Below are 16,946 nucleotides of genomic sequence, written 5' to 3' on the forward strand. Positions count from 1 at the left end.
GTTGGAGATGTATTTTTGGGGGTGGCTCAGTTTATTTTAGAGCAAGTGTTGTTTGAGTGGCATTTTCCTGCAGGATTTCACAAAAACAGATTTCATCGCGAGGAAGCAACATTCTGTGGAAACGCTGAAGCCAGATCTCGATAGGAGAAGTTAACGCTTGGACGTAAATGGGCCTGGCAAACAGACAATGACCCTCGGCATACGAGCAGATTAGCTACAAAGTGGCTTAATGACAAAGTCAATGGGGAGCCTCCTTTGTAGCTGTGAAATAGAAGAAGTTAGTATTCAACCTAATGTCACGGTCTGAAGGACTTTGGTTTTTAATCTTGTATCATTGGGGCTTTATTTTTCACGTTAGTGGGTTCTTTAGTTTATTCATGGTCCAATTACTGATTAATTGTTCTATTATCCTTTGTTAATTTATGTTCTCTGTGTCACTTCCAGACATTCTCCCTTAGTGCCTCAGCCCACCACAGCTTCACCTTATTCAGGTAGCAACGATAAACTGGCTTTTTCAATCGGTGAGAATCAGACGTTAGCGTTAGCATGCTTCGATTGCTCCAGTTGCTTCATCCGGGACGATATTCATGCTGCAGCATCTACACTCGTATGGTGCATGGCTGCTGTACACTGCTTTTTTGCCATCTGTGACTAAAAAGTAACACTTTGAATTATAAATCACTCCATAAGGGTTGGCTTCCTTCAAAATGGGCTTGAAGAATCAGCCTTTTTTTTCTATCCTTGCCTCAGTTTACTAATTACCTTGCTGAACTCCTGCACGTCCGTAGTTTATCATTTGGTCAACCCAGCCAGTGCAGACTACAGGCTCCTAGGTTTTCTTTGTTGTCTGCGGTTTCTTCAAGTTGCTTGCTGCGGATGTTTTCCTGCAGCGCCTTCTGTTCTGCAGAAAACGTACATTTTGTTGTTTGCATCTTGAATGCACTCACACTGCGGCAGCCTTATCCTCTGTCTCACTACACTGCAAAAAGGGAACTAAATGTAAGTCAAATTTTCTTGAAATTAATGTATTTTTCCTTGATTTAAGCAGGTAAATAAGACATTCTGCCAATGGAATAAGATTTTTGCACTTAAAATAGGAACATTTCCTCTCTATCATCTTATTTCAAGTGCAAAATATCTAATCATCTTATTTTAGGGGTAAAAATACTCACTCCATTGGCAAATACTCTGATTTCTTGCATGTAGATCATTTTTCCAGTTGCCTCTGAGCATCTCAATTAGACAGAGCTTTTCCATTTCTCAATCCTCTGCCAGTCCTTGATGGATTTACCTGCCAGGTGTTTTTTACATGGTTTTTTTTCTACAGATGGTCTCAAATTTTCCTGAAGCTTCCTCCTCCTGATTGACTTCTCGGTGGATTCAGTGACAATGAGCCGGTCAGGTTCTTTTGCAGCCAGAACGTCCCCAAACAACGGCACGTCTACTTCCATGCTTCACAGCTTATTTTCCTAGAATGCCGTTTGCTTTATGCCGTACATGTCCTTGTCTCTGGTGTCCAAGAAGATCTTAGACTAGCAAAAGAGCGTTGTTCCAGTAATCCTGGTTTTTGTCTATATTTTCTCTGGCCAGCTTTAGTCTACATACAATATCGTAAATACAGTAAAGAATTTGCTGTAGCTCTTATGATGACACCTTATGGTTTTTGGACACTACTTTTGATATCTCGCAGTCTGCTTTCAGGGTAAATATACTTGGACAGTCAGACCTAGGTGGGTGATTTCAATGTCCTCAACTTGTACGATATCTTCTGTGGCTGATTTAAATCATTTTAAGACCTCTCTAGACTCAAAAACTACTACGTTTTTTTCTAAAGGCCTCGGACAGCTCTTTGGATCTCACCATTGTGTTTATTTTCCTATTACCCTGCAAAAAGGGAACTAAAAGTTGGTAAAATCCTCTTGAACTTAGTGCATTTTTCATTAATTTGAGCTGGTAAATCTGAGTTTTTGCCAATGGCATAAGATTTTTGCACTTAAAACAAGAACAATTAATCTCCATCATCTTATTTGAAGTGCAGGATGTCTTATTATCTAATTTTAGGGGTAGAAACTCTCATTCCACTGACAAATAGTCTTATTTATCTGCTCAAATCAAGGAAAAATATACATATTTTAAGAAAATTTTACTTACTTTTAGTTCCCTTTTTGCAGTGTGAAGGTCTGGAGCACCAAACCTAATGTCTGGCGAACCTCCTTCAAAATGTTGAGTCATCATACCCCTAAAAACAACGATGCATTTTCAGTTTGTCTTAAGTTTTTGTTGTCCTCTGATTGTAGTTCAAATCGACGGAGCGAGTTCTGTCGTTTTTTTTTGTGAGGAATAGTTTAGTGACAGGAGAAGCCTTGACCCAGTTTATGGTGACAGGCAGGCAGATGTAGAAAAGATAAGGGTGCTTTGTTAATCATTCGCTTTTTTTGGAGAGCAGCTAGAGTGGCTTATTTGGCGGTCTTCTGGGACAAGAGGTCATAGAGGTGGAGTGTGAGGAAGAAAACAGGTGGCAGGTAATCACAGACAGAAATAGGAACCTGAACTCGACAACTGCGCCGATTTCACCGCGGATGTTTTCACACCGTTTTTCGAACAGGAAGCACGTTTTCTCACTTTCCTCCGCGACGACGCAGCCACAGAGGAGAAGTCTCTCCATCTTCGACTGTTGCACACACCTAATTAGTCTAATTAGATTTTTCTCAGCTGAAGTCGGAGTGCGACAAAGCCCGACTCTCACCCTCCTCACCGCGCTCATTGATGGGTGAGAATGAGACTTTACATTCTGCAGGCAGGTAGCACATCACACACTCTTTCCTCTTCTCGCACACGCGCATTCCCTAATGGATCAAATTAGCACTTTGGCACATAAACCATGTTTCTCACTCATTCTTTCCCCCCCCCCTCCCATCTCGCTTGTGCTGTCTCCGTATTTGCCTCATTTTCATCCCGGCTCCTCCTGACAGAGACAGTCGTCGGGTAATTAAAAATCTACACCGAGACAAAAGTTGTTTTAATTTAAGATCATTACAGCGTGCCCGTCTCTGGCTTTGAGGGAGATCTTCAACAAAAAAAAAAAAAAATGTGCCGCTTTGAAACCATGGCAACTGCCACCACGTAACCCCATTTTCTGCCTAATCACAGAAGAGAGACTGCTGAACATTGATTTAGACAATTATGGAGCTACATTAGCAACAAAAGCAAACTAGGCAGAAGCAACGGCTGGGAAAGGTGAAGGGAGGAGGGGGATGCTTAAGTGCTTACAGGGGAAATGAAAGTGAATGCAGAAGAGAGAGGGGGGGGGGGCAACATGGTGGAGTTACATACTGAAACCCTTTAATGGCTCAAAAATGGCACCTTTTTCTTTGCATTTCAGAAATGCCCCAGTGGTGTCATTCAGATCCATCTTACTTGCTCATTCCTGCCTCCTCTAGCTTAACAGCCTGTGCTCTGTCAAGTAGGTCGTTTCAGGAGTAGCTCCTGTGTGTTTACAGCCACTCTGGTACATCCAGGTTATATCCACAGTTACTTATAACTACCTTCAGTTTTATAGACTAGTTTTTTCCGTTCTACAGCTGGTTGCTAAGAATGTAGGAGTATATTTTGTGGGAAATTGTGGTAAAAAAAAGCATTCAAATGAACCCCCTGTTCACCTAAAAAGCTCTACAGACGTCTCTGTGTTTTCTATATATTTTAAAAGTAACACTTTTATCTGTGAAACAAACCTTTCTTTATGGGATTGGCTGTCTCGTGCACACACAAGCAACGTGTTGGTTATGCTGGTGAAGATTCTCAGTCATCCAGGTCATGGTCATTCCAAAAAAAGTAAAAAAACAAAGCAACTGGACTTGTTTTCCGTAGTTGAAGACGTTTCGCTTCCTCTCCAGGAAGATTCTCAATTCAAAACGTCTGGAGTAATGTATAAAGCTTGGTACTGCACATTACTCCGGACTTTTTTAATTGAGAAAGCTTCCTGGAGAGGAAGTGAAACGTCTTCAACTACAGAAAACAAGTCCAGTTGCTTTGTTTTTTTACTTTTTTTTGAAAAAGTGTTTGTTAGAAAACGGACTTATTGAAACGGCTCCGGGTCATTTGCCCTCCACTATTTCATAACCCAGTTTTGCTCCTACATGTCCCCATTCCATCCCAAAAACCCGTTACATATTGGTATATTAGTCGTTAAATTTTTTTTGGTGATTTATTTTAAGAACATGATGAATTTGGAAAACGCAGAACAAAATAACAACAACCGCAGAACAACATTATATTTTATTCCTGCATGCAGCCATTCTGTGTCCAAATGAACCAACACGTCACCGCTTTGCAGATTTATGCAGCACCGATCTGCTGAATTTACCAAAGACAAGCGTCACTCAGTGACGCCATTGCTCACAAACAGCCTGGACTGTTTCATAAGCTAGGTAATTTAATGGGTTGCAGCCTACAGGTCAAATAGGCTTTACTGTGTCAACACAAGCTTATTATAGGGTGCCATTCCCTTTTAAGCAGGTTCGAGTGTCTGTTTTGACTGGACTGTCCTCAAATAAATTGATGATGTTGATGTTGCGTAACTAAAATTGTGGGAACTCTGAAGAGGATGCACAAACTGGCATGCACAAAACCCCACTTTCGGGTGCAGGTGTGTCCAAGGGACATCATCCCAAGCCTTGTCCCTGAATGCGCCAGCAGTGATGAGAGAACTAATGACAATCTATCGCCCAAACTGCAACCAATTAAGTTATGCAAATGCACTAATTGGAATGCATAACAGTCCGGGATCGTCACTTAACCCCATATACCCTGTTTAAAGGTTTGTAGCTTGCAGCGTGGATTTGGCTGCAGCTTTCAATAGGCGGTGAATGGCAGGAGGTTCGGTCAGAACGGCAGGAGCAAAGAGAAAAAAGAAAGATCAAAATTGCCCTCCTGCCAATCAAAAAAAAAAAAAAAAAAAAATCCTAATTATCCTTCCAAATCAGCACAGGGAAGACACAAAGAGTCCTCTCCCACAATGGATCGGTAGTCTAGACCAGAACAATTACTGCATAATTAGTTCATCAGACAACCCCCGGATTGATCCGGCTTTGATTTGCACGCAGAACTGGGTCGGAGGGTACCCACAAGATGTTCCCCTCGCATTGGTGAGAGCGAGAGAGAGAGAGAGAGAGAGAGAGAGAGAGAGAGAGAGAGAGAAGTGCTGGCAGAACAAAAATGTGTTTAAGTGTCTGAGCGGTTCAGCACAAGAAAAATGACAGGGTGAGAAAAATGTCTCACTCTGAAGAACTGGAGTTCAATCACCCTGTTACACAGGTTACAGGAGCCGCGGCTGTGATTCAGATTCCCGAAGACGACGGAGGATCAGAGAGTCGAGAAATTACTTTTTATCCCTTCAGCTGACACGCTGTGGACCGGCGAGATATGAGCCATTTTTAACCCATCTACCCCCCCCCAATTTAAATCTTTTGTCTTAGTGCTAAGCCCAGACTCCGAGGACGAGGCCGCCTCTTCCATCTTCGCCGACATGATTGCGCGGCACACAAGTTGTCACTCCATTGACCGGCCCTGGGCCTGATTCAATAGCGAGGTGGCGGCGCTCGGGGGGCGGCGAATAGGAGCCCTGATCAATGTCCAGGAGTAGAAAAGCGGTCTGGACTTGCCACAGTGGAAGCACCATGCTGCTACTTTCCCCAAGATTCGATCACTTTTTTTTTTTTTTTATTCCAGAGTGAAAAGGCGTCCCGCTTTCTGCAGGCTGTGAATAGGCTGTGATTACTCGCAAACACAAAAGGATGGGGGGCACAGGTAATGGCCGTGTGCCCACCCGGCAGCTATAGCTGTCTCGCTCGTTTGATTTGGGTTGCTATGGTGACCGCGCTATTTGATTGGCGCCCTGCTTTTGTGGACGAGATCATTTACATGCAGCTTTTTCGCTGATTCTGGAACGAGGGTCGCTTGGAGCAAAGCGCACGGAACAGAAATGACCTTTGGTGCTTCGGGGGGGAGGAAGCCCCCGATGTACACATTGACTTCATTACCGTTAGCTCGCGTTTTTGTTTTTGACACACGAGACGATGTTTGATGACTCTGCAAGTCGTGTCAACATGAGCTCTCTTTTCAGGCCAGACGGTAACGCGTTATGTTCTCGCGACATGCCAAAAACAGTCCCGAGGTCGTAGAAGGGTTGTAGGCAATCATTTGGTTTGGGACTATAAAAACACATTATGATAAACCTTATTTACGTTTTGTCATGTTACTTTTATGATTAGGAATCCGAACAATTTCCCTAGCTCCATGTAGGTGGATCATAATAAAGTAGAATAGCATTGCTACATGTTTATTTCATTAATATATAATATCAAAAAAGTAAATTAAGTCATTTTAATTGGATTTTTTTACTTACAGAAGTGCTTGTTTCTTTGTATTTTGAGAGCCTGGCCTACAGCTAATGAAACAAAACAAATTCAGTTTCCTAAGATTAATAAAGGCATTTCCTATTTCTGGAACAGTACGCGGTCAATACTTGGTCCTTCACTGTGTTAGCTTATCATCATTAAAGCAGATATTGGTACCTTCAGCAGTGTGGGTAGGTCCCAAGTCCTGCTGCAACATAAAATCAGGGTCTGCATAAAGCTCATCAGCAGAGGAAGAGGAAGAAAAGAGGACAACTATAGCGCTTTTTCTTATTCGCCCAGCTCAGAAAAAATTCTGATAATTCTGATTGTTTCTGATTCCTTACCATAATGAATGTTACAATTGAAGCCCATGCAATACATACTTCTGTATATCTTCACTTTTAGTAAACCCATGTGACCTCCAAACTCTTGAATGGGCTTCAGCATTTACCCATTCCTGTTAGAACGGAGGTTTTCTCTAATGCTTGTGCACCTTTTTCCCGGCACTGTTTTTCCTTCCGCTCAATTTTCCATTAATAAGCTCAGATGGACCACTCTGACCAGCCATTGTCTGTAGCAGGTGACCTTTTAGCTTGTTTGAAATGCATTATTCTGTGTCCAATGAATCTGTATAACATGAGTTTGACTTTTTGAACTGAATTTATTTTTTTTTTATCATATTCTAACTTATTGAGCTACACCTATGGGTGGTATTTTTGGTAACAGCCTTTAAATAAATCTAAAGTTTTGGTTTTAAGCTCTGACTTGACTTTAATTCATCTCAACTCAACCTCTGTTTATCAAAACCTTGACAGCTAGGAATTCTGCCAGGGGTAAGATATTGACCACCTATAACTACCCGAGGGAAGTCCACTTCAAAAATCCAAATCAGGGTTCATGTTGTTTGCAAGAAAATACACTTCAATGACGGATTTTTACTTGTGGCAGATGTGATTTCTAAAACTATCCAACAAACAGCTCGCCGGGTTTTTTTGCCAAGGCCTTGCATAATTTGCAATTCTTTCTCAACCAAACGCCCAATAATTCAATCTTTTTTCTAATCTCCTTCTTCTTTTTCTCGCCGCCTTAAATCCCGACTACACTTTCCCAAGCAGCTGTATAAATATGGATGGAGAAGAGGCGGTAAAAGCATCAAAATAACTTCTCGGCCCTGTCTCTGGCCTCGCAGGTCGATCTCCGGGTTAAGTCCAAGCTTACCCTTCCGCTTCTGGAAGACTACACCAAGGCTGCGGATAAAAGGAAAAGCTATTTCTGCCCGGCTTCTCCTTTGCAATTAGCGAGGAATCCATACACCGTAGCTCCTCAACCAAGCCTGCAATTCTGCCAAAGTATAATTCCTTTAATTACTCAGCGACGCCTCTTTGATTCAGTTCGTATCAAAAGGAGCTTTTCAGGAGGAGAGCCTGGGAATGATAGTAATTTCAATGTTGTTTGGTTCCCATTTGTTGATATAAGGAGTTCTACTTTTCTATTTCTATGAGCAAAAAAACAATGTTGTCAGTCATGTCTGTTGTGACAGTTTCTCTCTTCAAAAAGGAGAGAATCAGAAGCGAGAAGCAGTAATAGCAGACTTTTAAATCCCGTAACAATAGAAATAGTTCCAACTGATCCCATCATCCTGTCCTACGTCTCTCGGCTATTGTTCGGAAATTGGTGCAATTCATTCTACGTTTTGTTTTTATTCTGAAAAGTAGTTTTTTTTTTTAAATACATTTATAATTTTGCAGTGGAGTTATTTGTGCAGATTCCTTTTTCTTGAAATCAGGAGAACCTGAGTAGAAACTGGATTCCACTCAGCATTTAAACCTTTTTTTAATATTTTATCACAAACTACTTTAGTTGAACACAAAGTAGTGCATATCTGGATTAAGTTGAGCGATTTGAATGTGTTGAGAGGGCAAAAACAAGGGTGAAAATCATCAAAGCGTTTCTGTTCCCTCTAAGCAGAGAAGAATGGCAGGCCTCCCTTGAATGCTGCTTTCTGCAGGGTTGAGATCAGAGACCGGTCCTTGTTTTTTTCCACTTGTGCAGGGAAACCGTGAGCGATCACCGCACGGTCTCTCAAGTGGATAAGCCATCCTTGGACGTCGATGTGTTGAAAAGAGTTTTTTTTTTTTTTAGAAACGATGCTCATTTCTAAATAAATACAATACAAATTAGATTTAGTACATTTAAAATAAAAGTGTTTCACCTGTGACTGCAATGTAAATTTAACCGTGGTCTAAATGCTGCATCATCAGTCGCAATAGTAATGATCAATGCACACAATCACACACATCCAGTTGAATGCACGCAAATTCAGCGCAACTGGAAAGTAATTAACAGATATGAGTTCAGTTGATCATATATTAATGAGTGTGTGTGCCTGCATGCTTTTCTGTCTTGTTTCTTCTCACTCAGTGACTGCTGGAGATAAGCATCAGCCTTTGTGACCATGAAAATGGAAGGGTACCCAAGAAACTCCAGCAACCCCTCATGTGGCGACAGTGGAAAGGAACAACTCCCTTTTAACAGTAAGAAATGTTCAGCGGAACCAGGCACGGTGTGAGTGGGCGGGCATCTGCTGGGGCTAGCAATGCTAGACACAGAAGCGCCCACAAATGCTTTCTATAGAAAAGAAGGGGGGAAAGGGTGCACAAAGTTAATGGCAGGAATATCTTTATCAATAGTGTCCGTTTTGATTGAATTCCGGCAACAACAAGTTGGAAAACCAGTTATTTCACCAGGTTTTCTGAGTTGTTGCCCTCTCAGAACAACTAGCTAGAATTGCTAATTTCTGTTAGCAATTCAAGCTAATGACTCTGTTTTCTCAGCATTTTGTGCATTCTATAGCTCAAACAACATGTTCACATTCAGAAGCTCATAAATACTGTCTAACTTTATGAGATGTAAATGGATAGAAGCCAAAATAAGCCGTTTATCCCCATAGCTATGAGGACGTCTGATGCACATAGCAGCCATATTGGATATTTAGGTCAGGGAGACCTCACAGTTCCCACCTGGAAGAGCAACATACTTAGATTTTATGACCATTAATTCAGAGGTTTAGAGTTTTGATTGTCATCAGATTTTTTCTAAGCATTTGTATTAAAACTATTATCAGTTTTTAACCCAAATTATCAAAATTGATTAAAAGTTTTTTTTGAATTTAAAAACCTAAAAAAAAAATAGTGAGTCTTTGCAGGTCTTAAGCTGTCAGGTCTGCAGAAAACCAATCCAGCTCTGACCTCCGGGAAGAAAAAAAGTCCCTAAGCTTCCAGCAGCAATCGGTCTTCACAGCATCTGGACGTGTTTAACATGTTTTTGCTTTCTGGTGTGAAAATACGCTTCAATTTCCCCTCGAAGTTAGGCAAACAGATTCTGTATGTGTTGCATTTCGCCAAGGTTTACGAAACATTGAAACCCGGAGAGACCCACGGGTCACACGCACGCGCGGGTTCTACTTAGCCTTGGGTTGGGGGGGGGGGGGAATCGTTGCATGCACAAGTCATTGTAATTCAGGCTGACATGTTTGGTGTCTTTGGAAACTTTGAGGTCTTGAGGAGAATTCAGAATGAAGTTCAGTGGGATTTAACAAAACATGGTTGTGCACCATATGCTCTCCCCGTGGTGAATCTGTGTGGGCTGAGAAGGTTTTTAAGGCACGTCCAGCCTGGCGGCGCCTGCTGGATACACAACTGTAAAATAATCACACAAATGTTGTTTCTGGGAAGGTCTGGGAGTATGAATAATGTGTTTGCTCTGGCCAACGCTGTGGCTCACAGTGAAGGAAGGACCGAGATTATATCAGTGATGAGGAATAGGCTCATGCTAAAATTCTTAGATGGCGCAGAGGCAAAAACAAAGACTATAATTCAAAGAATTGTTCTTCAAAGAAGCGAGATGAAAACAGAGTTTGAGGTCTTGACCCTGAAGAAAATCCCTGAAAGGAGAGTTACAGTGTGGCAATTTGGCAGTTTAAGTATTTTTCTAATTGATCAACATTTGAACTTTAACAGTAAATTAACACATTAGTGGTGTCACTAGAACAATAAAGTCTCCTAGTCCATTACTCATATCACAAAAGCTCTCCTTGGGCATGCTTTACCGGTTATAGAAACCTTTGAGACGTTTTATGCATACTTTTGTGCTCAAGAATGTTTCACAGTGCTGTGAAAATGTATATTCCTGATTACAGATGTTGTGATTTTTCTGACACACCAAAATGTTTCAAATCCGTTTTTATCGTCAGACAAAGATCACGTGAATAAATACTGAAACCAAATGAGTATTTCGTTTATTAAGGGAAAAGGGCCTTCCAAACCAAACCTGGTCCCATGTTGAAAACGTGGCCCCACCTTTTTCTACTTGTATTTTAAGCAGTTTCGAAGAAATGCCTCATCAGACAAGAGCAAAATGAAAAGCTACAGAAGATAGAAATAAAAAATGTGGATAAAATATAATTGGAAGAGGTATAACTGTAGCTCAGTCGGACATTCTGGCAGCAAAAGGCTTTTTTATCTCTGGCAGTGAAACATGGTAGTGGCAGGGTATTGGTATGGGTCTGCTTTGCTACTTCAGGAGCCTAGATTACTTGGTGTAATTGATGAAACCATGAATTGTGCTTTCTTAGCAGTAAACCCAAAAGCACCATGTCAGTTTTGTGACCTTAAACCGAAGCACACTTGGAATATTCAACAAAACAATGACCCAAACCACACCAGAAGGTCCACCTCTGAATTGTAAAAAGAAAAGAAAACCCAGAACGATGGTTTGGGGGATATGTTTAAAACTCAAGGCACACCAAAAAAGGCATATCATGTCATAAAGTAGATGCATATATAATTTTAAAGAGTATAAAGTGGCTAAAACTGTCTCCTGTATTTTTTAACTGTAGTACCAGCATTCTGCCACTAGATGTCAGTTTTCCCACAACACATTAAAACAATCCAGAAATCTCCAAAAAGAGAAAAAGTGATGCAGAATGATGAGAGTTTAAAGTGTAACTCACCCAATATCAACTTTTTTTGCAGATAAACTGTATAAAATGGGACTAAGGGTGCGACATTTATGTTAGTGTGCTTTTTTTTTAATTACTTTTCTATGTGAACTGGAATGAAATTCTGAAATCAAAAGTATCGTCTATACAGGTGCAACCGGCCCTTTTAATGACTTCGTGACGCCAAAGTGGCCCAATATGGAAATGAGTTTGACACTCCAGGTTTAGGGGATGGCCTAGTCAAAGTCTGGCCTCAAATCTGATTAAGAGTCTTCAAAACAGACAATTGATGTTCAGAAACTCAGTTTAGTCGAATTAAGCAATAAAATCATTAATTCCAGATTTTGCAAATGCTTGATCATGAATAAAAACTGCTTTCCGTCTGTATTCACCTCATCTTTAAATGATGTTAAAATTAGTTTATCTGAAAATTCAAGAGAAAATAAATCCATTAGGATTTTTTACTAGCACTGTTAGATGAATGGAAAGAGAAACGTACATATTTTACACCTGAAGAGGCAACGTTAACCTCCACCAGATGTTTTTACCCATCATTGCTGTGTGGGGTTTCGATCAATAACCTTAGATGCAAATGGTATTTAAGTGCATTTAACACATGTGTGAGGAGCTTCAGTTCTGACCAGATGATCCATGGAGAAAGCCCAGTGCAGAAGTAAATAATAACAACAAGCAAGTGGGAGAGCAAAGAGCAACATTAGGTTCCTGTTGCTGATGTCACTGCTGTGGTCATCTGGTTGCAAATCCAACGTATCTTTGATGCAGATGCAAAAAAACAAAAAAAAAAAACCTGCTCCAGGTGAGGCCTCATCCATCAGTGTTGCTTTGCTGACCACCTGCTCCACTGGAGCATGCTCCCTGCTTTTATGCATTTGATACAGCAAACCCTCCTCTCTCTGTGCTTCCCTTCACTGACCTGTCAAATTGCCCGTTGGAGTAAAAGATGGTGGCGCCTGGGCCATTTTTTTTTTTTTTTTTTTTTTGTCAAAGTGCTGACAAAAAAGAGCCCACAACTCATGTGACCTCATGTCTAAGTGACAGGTGTCCAAAGCTGCATGTGTGTGTGTGTGTTGGGGGGGGGTCGGTGCTGGTCAGACGACAGATCCTGCTAATCCTGTCCGTCCCGGAGGACAGGCAGTGTGACTGGGTAATTGGCCACTGACTGAGCAAGAGCGCTCTGGAGGCGCTGCTTATTGAACCACTGTCACAGAGAGAGGAGGTGGAGGCTTAACAAGGCTGGAGGAAGAGGGAAAAGTGTGGAGAGAATCAAAAAAAAAAAAAAAAGAACCTGAATGGGTAAAAAAAAAACGAGGAGGAATGCAAATAAAAGAAGGCAGAAAGGAAAAGAATGGGTTGCAGAAATAAAAAAAACGGATAGAAGTAACGGCGGCGGATTTTAGAATAACCCCAAAGCCACGATTTCTTCTCTCTCAGCTGAAATGTGACACTTTCATGATTACATTGGACCCTCTTTGGGGGGTGAGGTGGCTTAATCTTAAAAGGATGAGCAGGTAAGGGGATGAGGGGAGAGCAGGAGAGTTGGAGGGGGAGTCATGGTAATGGAAGTCCAGGTTAATACTTCCCTCCTCCAGCTGGCCAGCCGACAAATTGCCTTGTAAAAGCAGAAGCGACGGATAAATAAAGAATAAAATAATAAAAAAAAAGAATATCCCTCCAGCAAATTGGCTGTCATTGGATTATCCCCTATAAAGCAGGATTTGTGCGTGCGTGGAGAGACTTTGGGGTGGGTGCGTGACCACCTCGTTGCTTCCCGCGGTTGGGGATGTGTGTGTGTGGTGTTATCGGGCACCGAGAGGGAAGGGGAAGAGGATTGGATGACCGATCATTGCTTCATCAGCTCCATTAAACACACCAGTGGCCTGTAAATCAGGCTGTCACACCGACACCCACACGTTCCCACACAGATCTGTCCAGAAGACCCAATAAAAGGGTGAACTGCCTCGCTCACACAATGCAAGAACCCATTACGCATACGGTGATGTATTCCAGGGCGTTTAGTCCTGTTCGTTTTGATGAATTATGGGTAACGGTTTATAAAAAGGCCCAGACACATATTTTCAGACGATTAAAATAACACAAAAATACAAATGATGCAAAAAAAATGTTGCGTAGTTTCCCACAAATTAACCGACACTCCTGACTTGACAGTTGTCCAGCGGAGAAAACCAAACACCCACCACAAAAAAAGTGATTGCTAAACAAACTACAGTATCCTTAGCACAGAAATGGAAAGTTTGGTGGAGGGAAACGTACACAGGCAGCACGGATAACCACATATTAAAGCGTCTTGTGAAATAAAGCTTTTTTAACGGCGTGGGGGAGATGTGAGTCAAGAGCTTTAAAAGGCACCACATCCAGTACATACCCCTAAATTTTAAAACTTTTTAAAATTGCATGCAATTGTATAGATAATTCTCTCTAAAGGTAGAATTGTATGGAGATAGAAATCTCCTTACTGTTTGTCTTATGATGTTTTTCCATTAGAAGGGCTGTGTGGCTCCTTCTGCCAATAAAAACAGGTAAGTCCGCAACAACAGATTTGTCGATGCTTTGAATTAATTGGCCATAAACCCAAATTCAAACTGTGGGATCGAGTGTATTTGGATGTGTGAAACGTTTTGTCAGAACCGTCTAACCTGGGCTAAGGAGAATAAGGACTGGACTGTCTCTCAGAGATACAAAGTCTTCCTCGTGAGTGAAAACAGCAGTGGGCTGAACACACGGCTTTGAGGAACTCCAGCTGTCAGCGGCAATTTGAGATCTTTCACTCAGTGTGGATTAATTGTGGTCTCTTAGTTAGGACCAGAGGGAAATGGCACAAATCGGGCAATGTAGAAATTTCTCTATTAGTCTGTAAAATATTTGCGCAGGGTACAGAATATTACATTTGCTGTGGAGTGTATGGGGACAATAAGCAGCCTGGACACTGTGATGCGGGAAGCAGGCTTTTCCACATAAAACTTGAGGCACACAAAATTAATTAATTTAAACATGCAAACACCCACTTTGGACATCCCCAGTTTTTAGTGTGTATCAGTCTGCCCCGTACCCATGCGAGTCGGCGTTAAAAAACTCACAAAAGTCTGCCATTGTTATTTCAATCTGAAAAACTCACAGAGAGAGAAAAGATGATTAGAAGAATATTATTGATACAATAATTTAAGACTTTGGCGCTCAGACCTCAGCAGGAAACATAAACGCTGAATTATACTTTAATGTACATGAGCAGATTTATGAGAATAGGGATATTTCCCCCCAGGCCTGAAACTGGTGGTGGAGTGGAGATAGATGAAGTTGGTTAGTCCATAGAGGCTGGTTTGCAAGATGATTTGCTTGAGCTAGATGTCCAGCTGGGATAAACACAGGTTTGCATGAACTGTCCATGATGAGCAAGCATGAAGCGACTGTGGAGAGGAAAAACTCCCCTTTGGAAAGAAACCTCTGGCAGAACTAGGCTCAACATGGCGGTCTTCTGCCGGACCGATTGAGACGTGACAGGGAATGCAGTAAGAGTCCGGGAGGAATTACACTCTGATAGGGATGAGGTTGAAGGAGCATCATGGAAAAGCCAGATGGAGCTTAGCTACGATGGTGGAGAAGGGGATGGAGGTGGATTGAAATGGTCATCTGAATCGAAATCCGACATAGCGCAACGTTGCTTGCGCTTACTGGGTAGCAGACTGAGAGGTGATTTGAAGTTGCTTTTAAGATGAACGCTGGATCCTGATTGGCTTCGAGGAGATGCGGCCCAAAGCAGATTGGCTGCATCAGAGGCGGACCGGCCTCCGATTGGATGGAGGTAAGCAAAGACTTTCTTCAGTTGAATTTCCGCTTTTAGCTTCATGTCGACACTGTATGAAAAAGAACTAAACTGTTAAAATAACTGCATCAAACGTAATTTGGTAAGGGTTGCTCATCTGGCATCTTTTGTAAAGCATGTATAATATCTAGCTTGAGTCACATCACCAACCCTCGGATAACCTGTGATGTTTAAAGGATAACTGATCGGTATTGAGGAGCCCAAAGTGTGCCTTTTGAACAGATCCATGCTTTTGTGTATTTTAACACAAATTCTGCCCCTTGCAGCTGAGGCAACTCACCTGACCAGGAAGTGGTTTTCCGATCCATAAACGTCTACTTCTGATGAGTCTGTGTATTGTAGCAGGCCCGTATTAAGACAATGTGGTGCCCCTGGGCACTATACCTCAAAGCCCCCCCCCACCCTTGATGTCCTCCAGTCAAAAACATCAGACATAATCAAGGGGATTTCTGTAATGTAATTTACTATTTACTAACTTACACAACTACATGTAGGCATATGAGTAGTGAGCAATATTCAAATATCTCATTTTAAAATGTTGAAATCCAAAAAATCTTGATTTATTTATCATTTATTATTATTGTGACATCAGTGTTCACAAAACGAATAATGCATGGTCTTTCAACAATTTCAAGTAAATAATATAACAATTTATGAAAAATATATTTTTAAAGCATGTGTCATGTGGTACCCCCCATGGTTGGTGCCCATGGGCGCTGGCCCACTTGCCCTTATGGATAATCCGGCCCTGATTGTAGCCATGCAGCTGGCTGGTTCGCTGGCAAAGCAATTGAACAGGAGCACCTAGCGATCAGTTGCACGCTCCCAACACGCGTGTGGGGCTTTTCCACGGGGTACTCCGTTGGACTGGAGACCAATTCAACTTTAGGGTCATCCTATGTTCATTTTTGAAGACGTCAAGCTGAGCAGAGTGAAGGATCGTCCGGCGCTTTGCTCCCTTTTGATCCTGCACACCGAACCCTGGAGAACAGGAAGTCCGCCCCACATTTCTTCTAAGATCAGAGCTTAAATTCTCGTGGAGACTCCGGTGGAGGCCTCGGCGCCCTGCTCGATTACCTCATCGGTGCCGCGGCGAGACCAGCTGCCCTCCAGGTGATCAGGCCTGGAGCTCATGTTCTAAGATCTCAAGAAATCACAGATGTGTCATGGTTGGGAAAAAAAAAGAAAAAAAAATAACTGGAAACGATGGGAGAAAAGGTCAGAGAGAACATTAAAAAGATAGGAGAGGGGGGAAAAATGCGTATGGAGGGTTGTTGAGTGGGCAGAAGAGGAGCAGCTTGTCCATGCCAAAAAAATATTAAAAATTAAAAAAAAAATCAATACGAGCTTGAGAGTCAACAGCGCGTGGGCGGTTAATGGCATGATTCAAGCTCATTAGCACAGCGTTTGACTCGAGTGCTTGACCTTATACCCGATCATCCCACTCTCACAGTTGGTAGCATCTGTGCTAAAACTTTTGACAGATAATGAACTGTGCACATATTGTTCAGCCGAGCCTACCCACCTGTTATTCAGGAGAGTTTTTTTTCTTTTTGCTGCTTTCAAATGCAGCGCGGCAAATCAAACCTGACAAGAAAACAGAAAAGAAAAAGAAAAAAAAACACGAGCCCCTCAGTCATTGCATTACAGTGAATGAACTATAACTCAAGCTCACATATTACTTGCGTTTATT

Source organism: Fundulus heteroclitus, chromosome 24, assembly GCF_011125445.2.
Source record: "Fundulus heteroclitus isolate FHET01 chromosome 24, MU-UCD_Fhet_4.1, whole genome shotgun sequence".
Classification (NCBI taxonomy): domain Eukaryota; kingdom Metazoa; phylum Chordata; class Actinopteri; order Cyprinodontiformes; family Fundulidae; genus Fundulus; species Fundulus heteroclitus.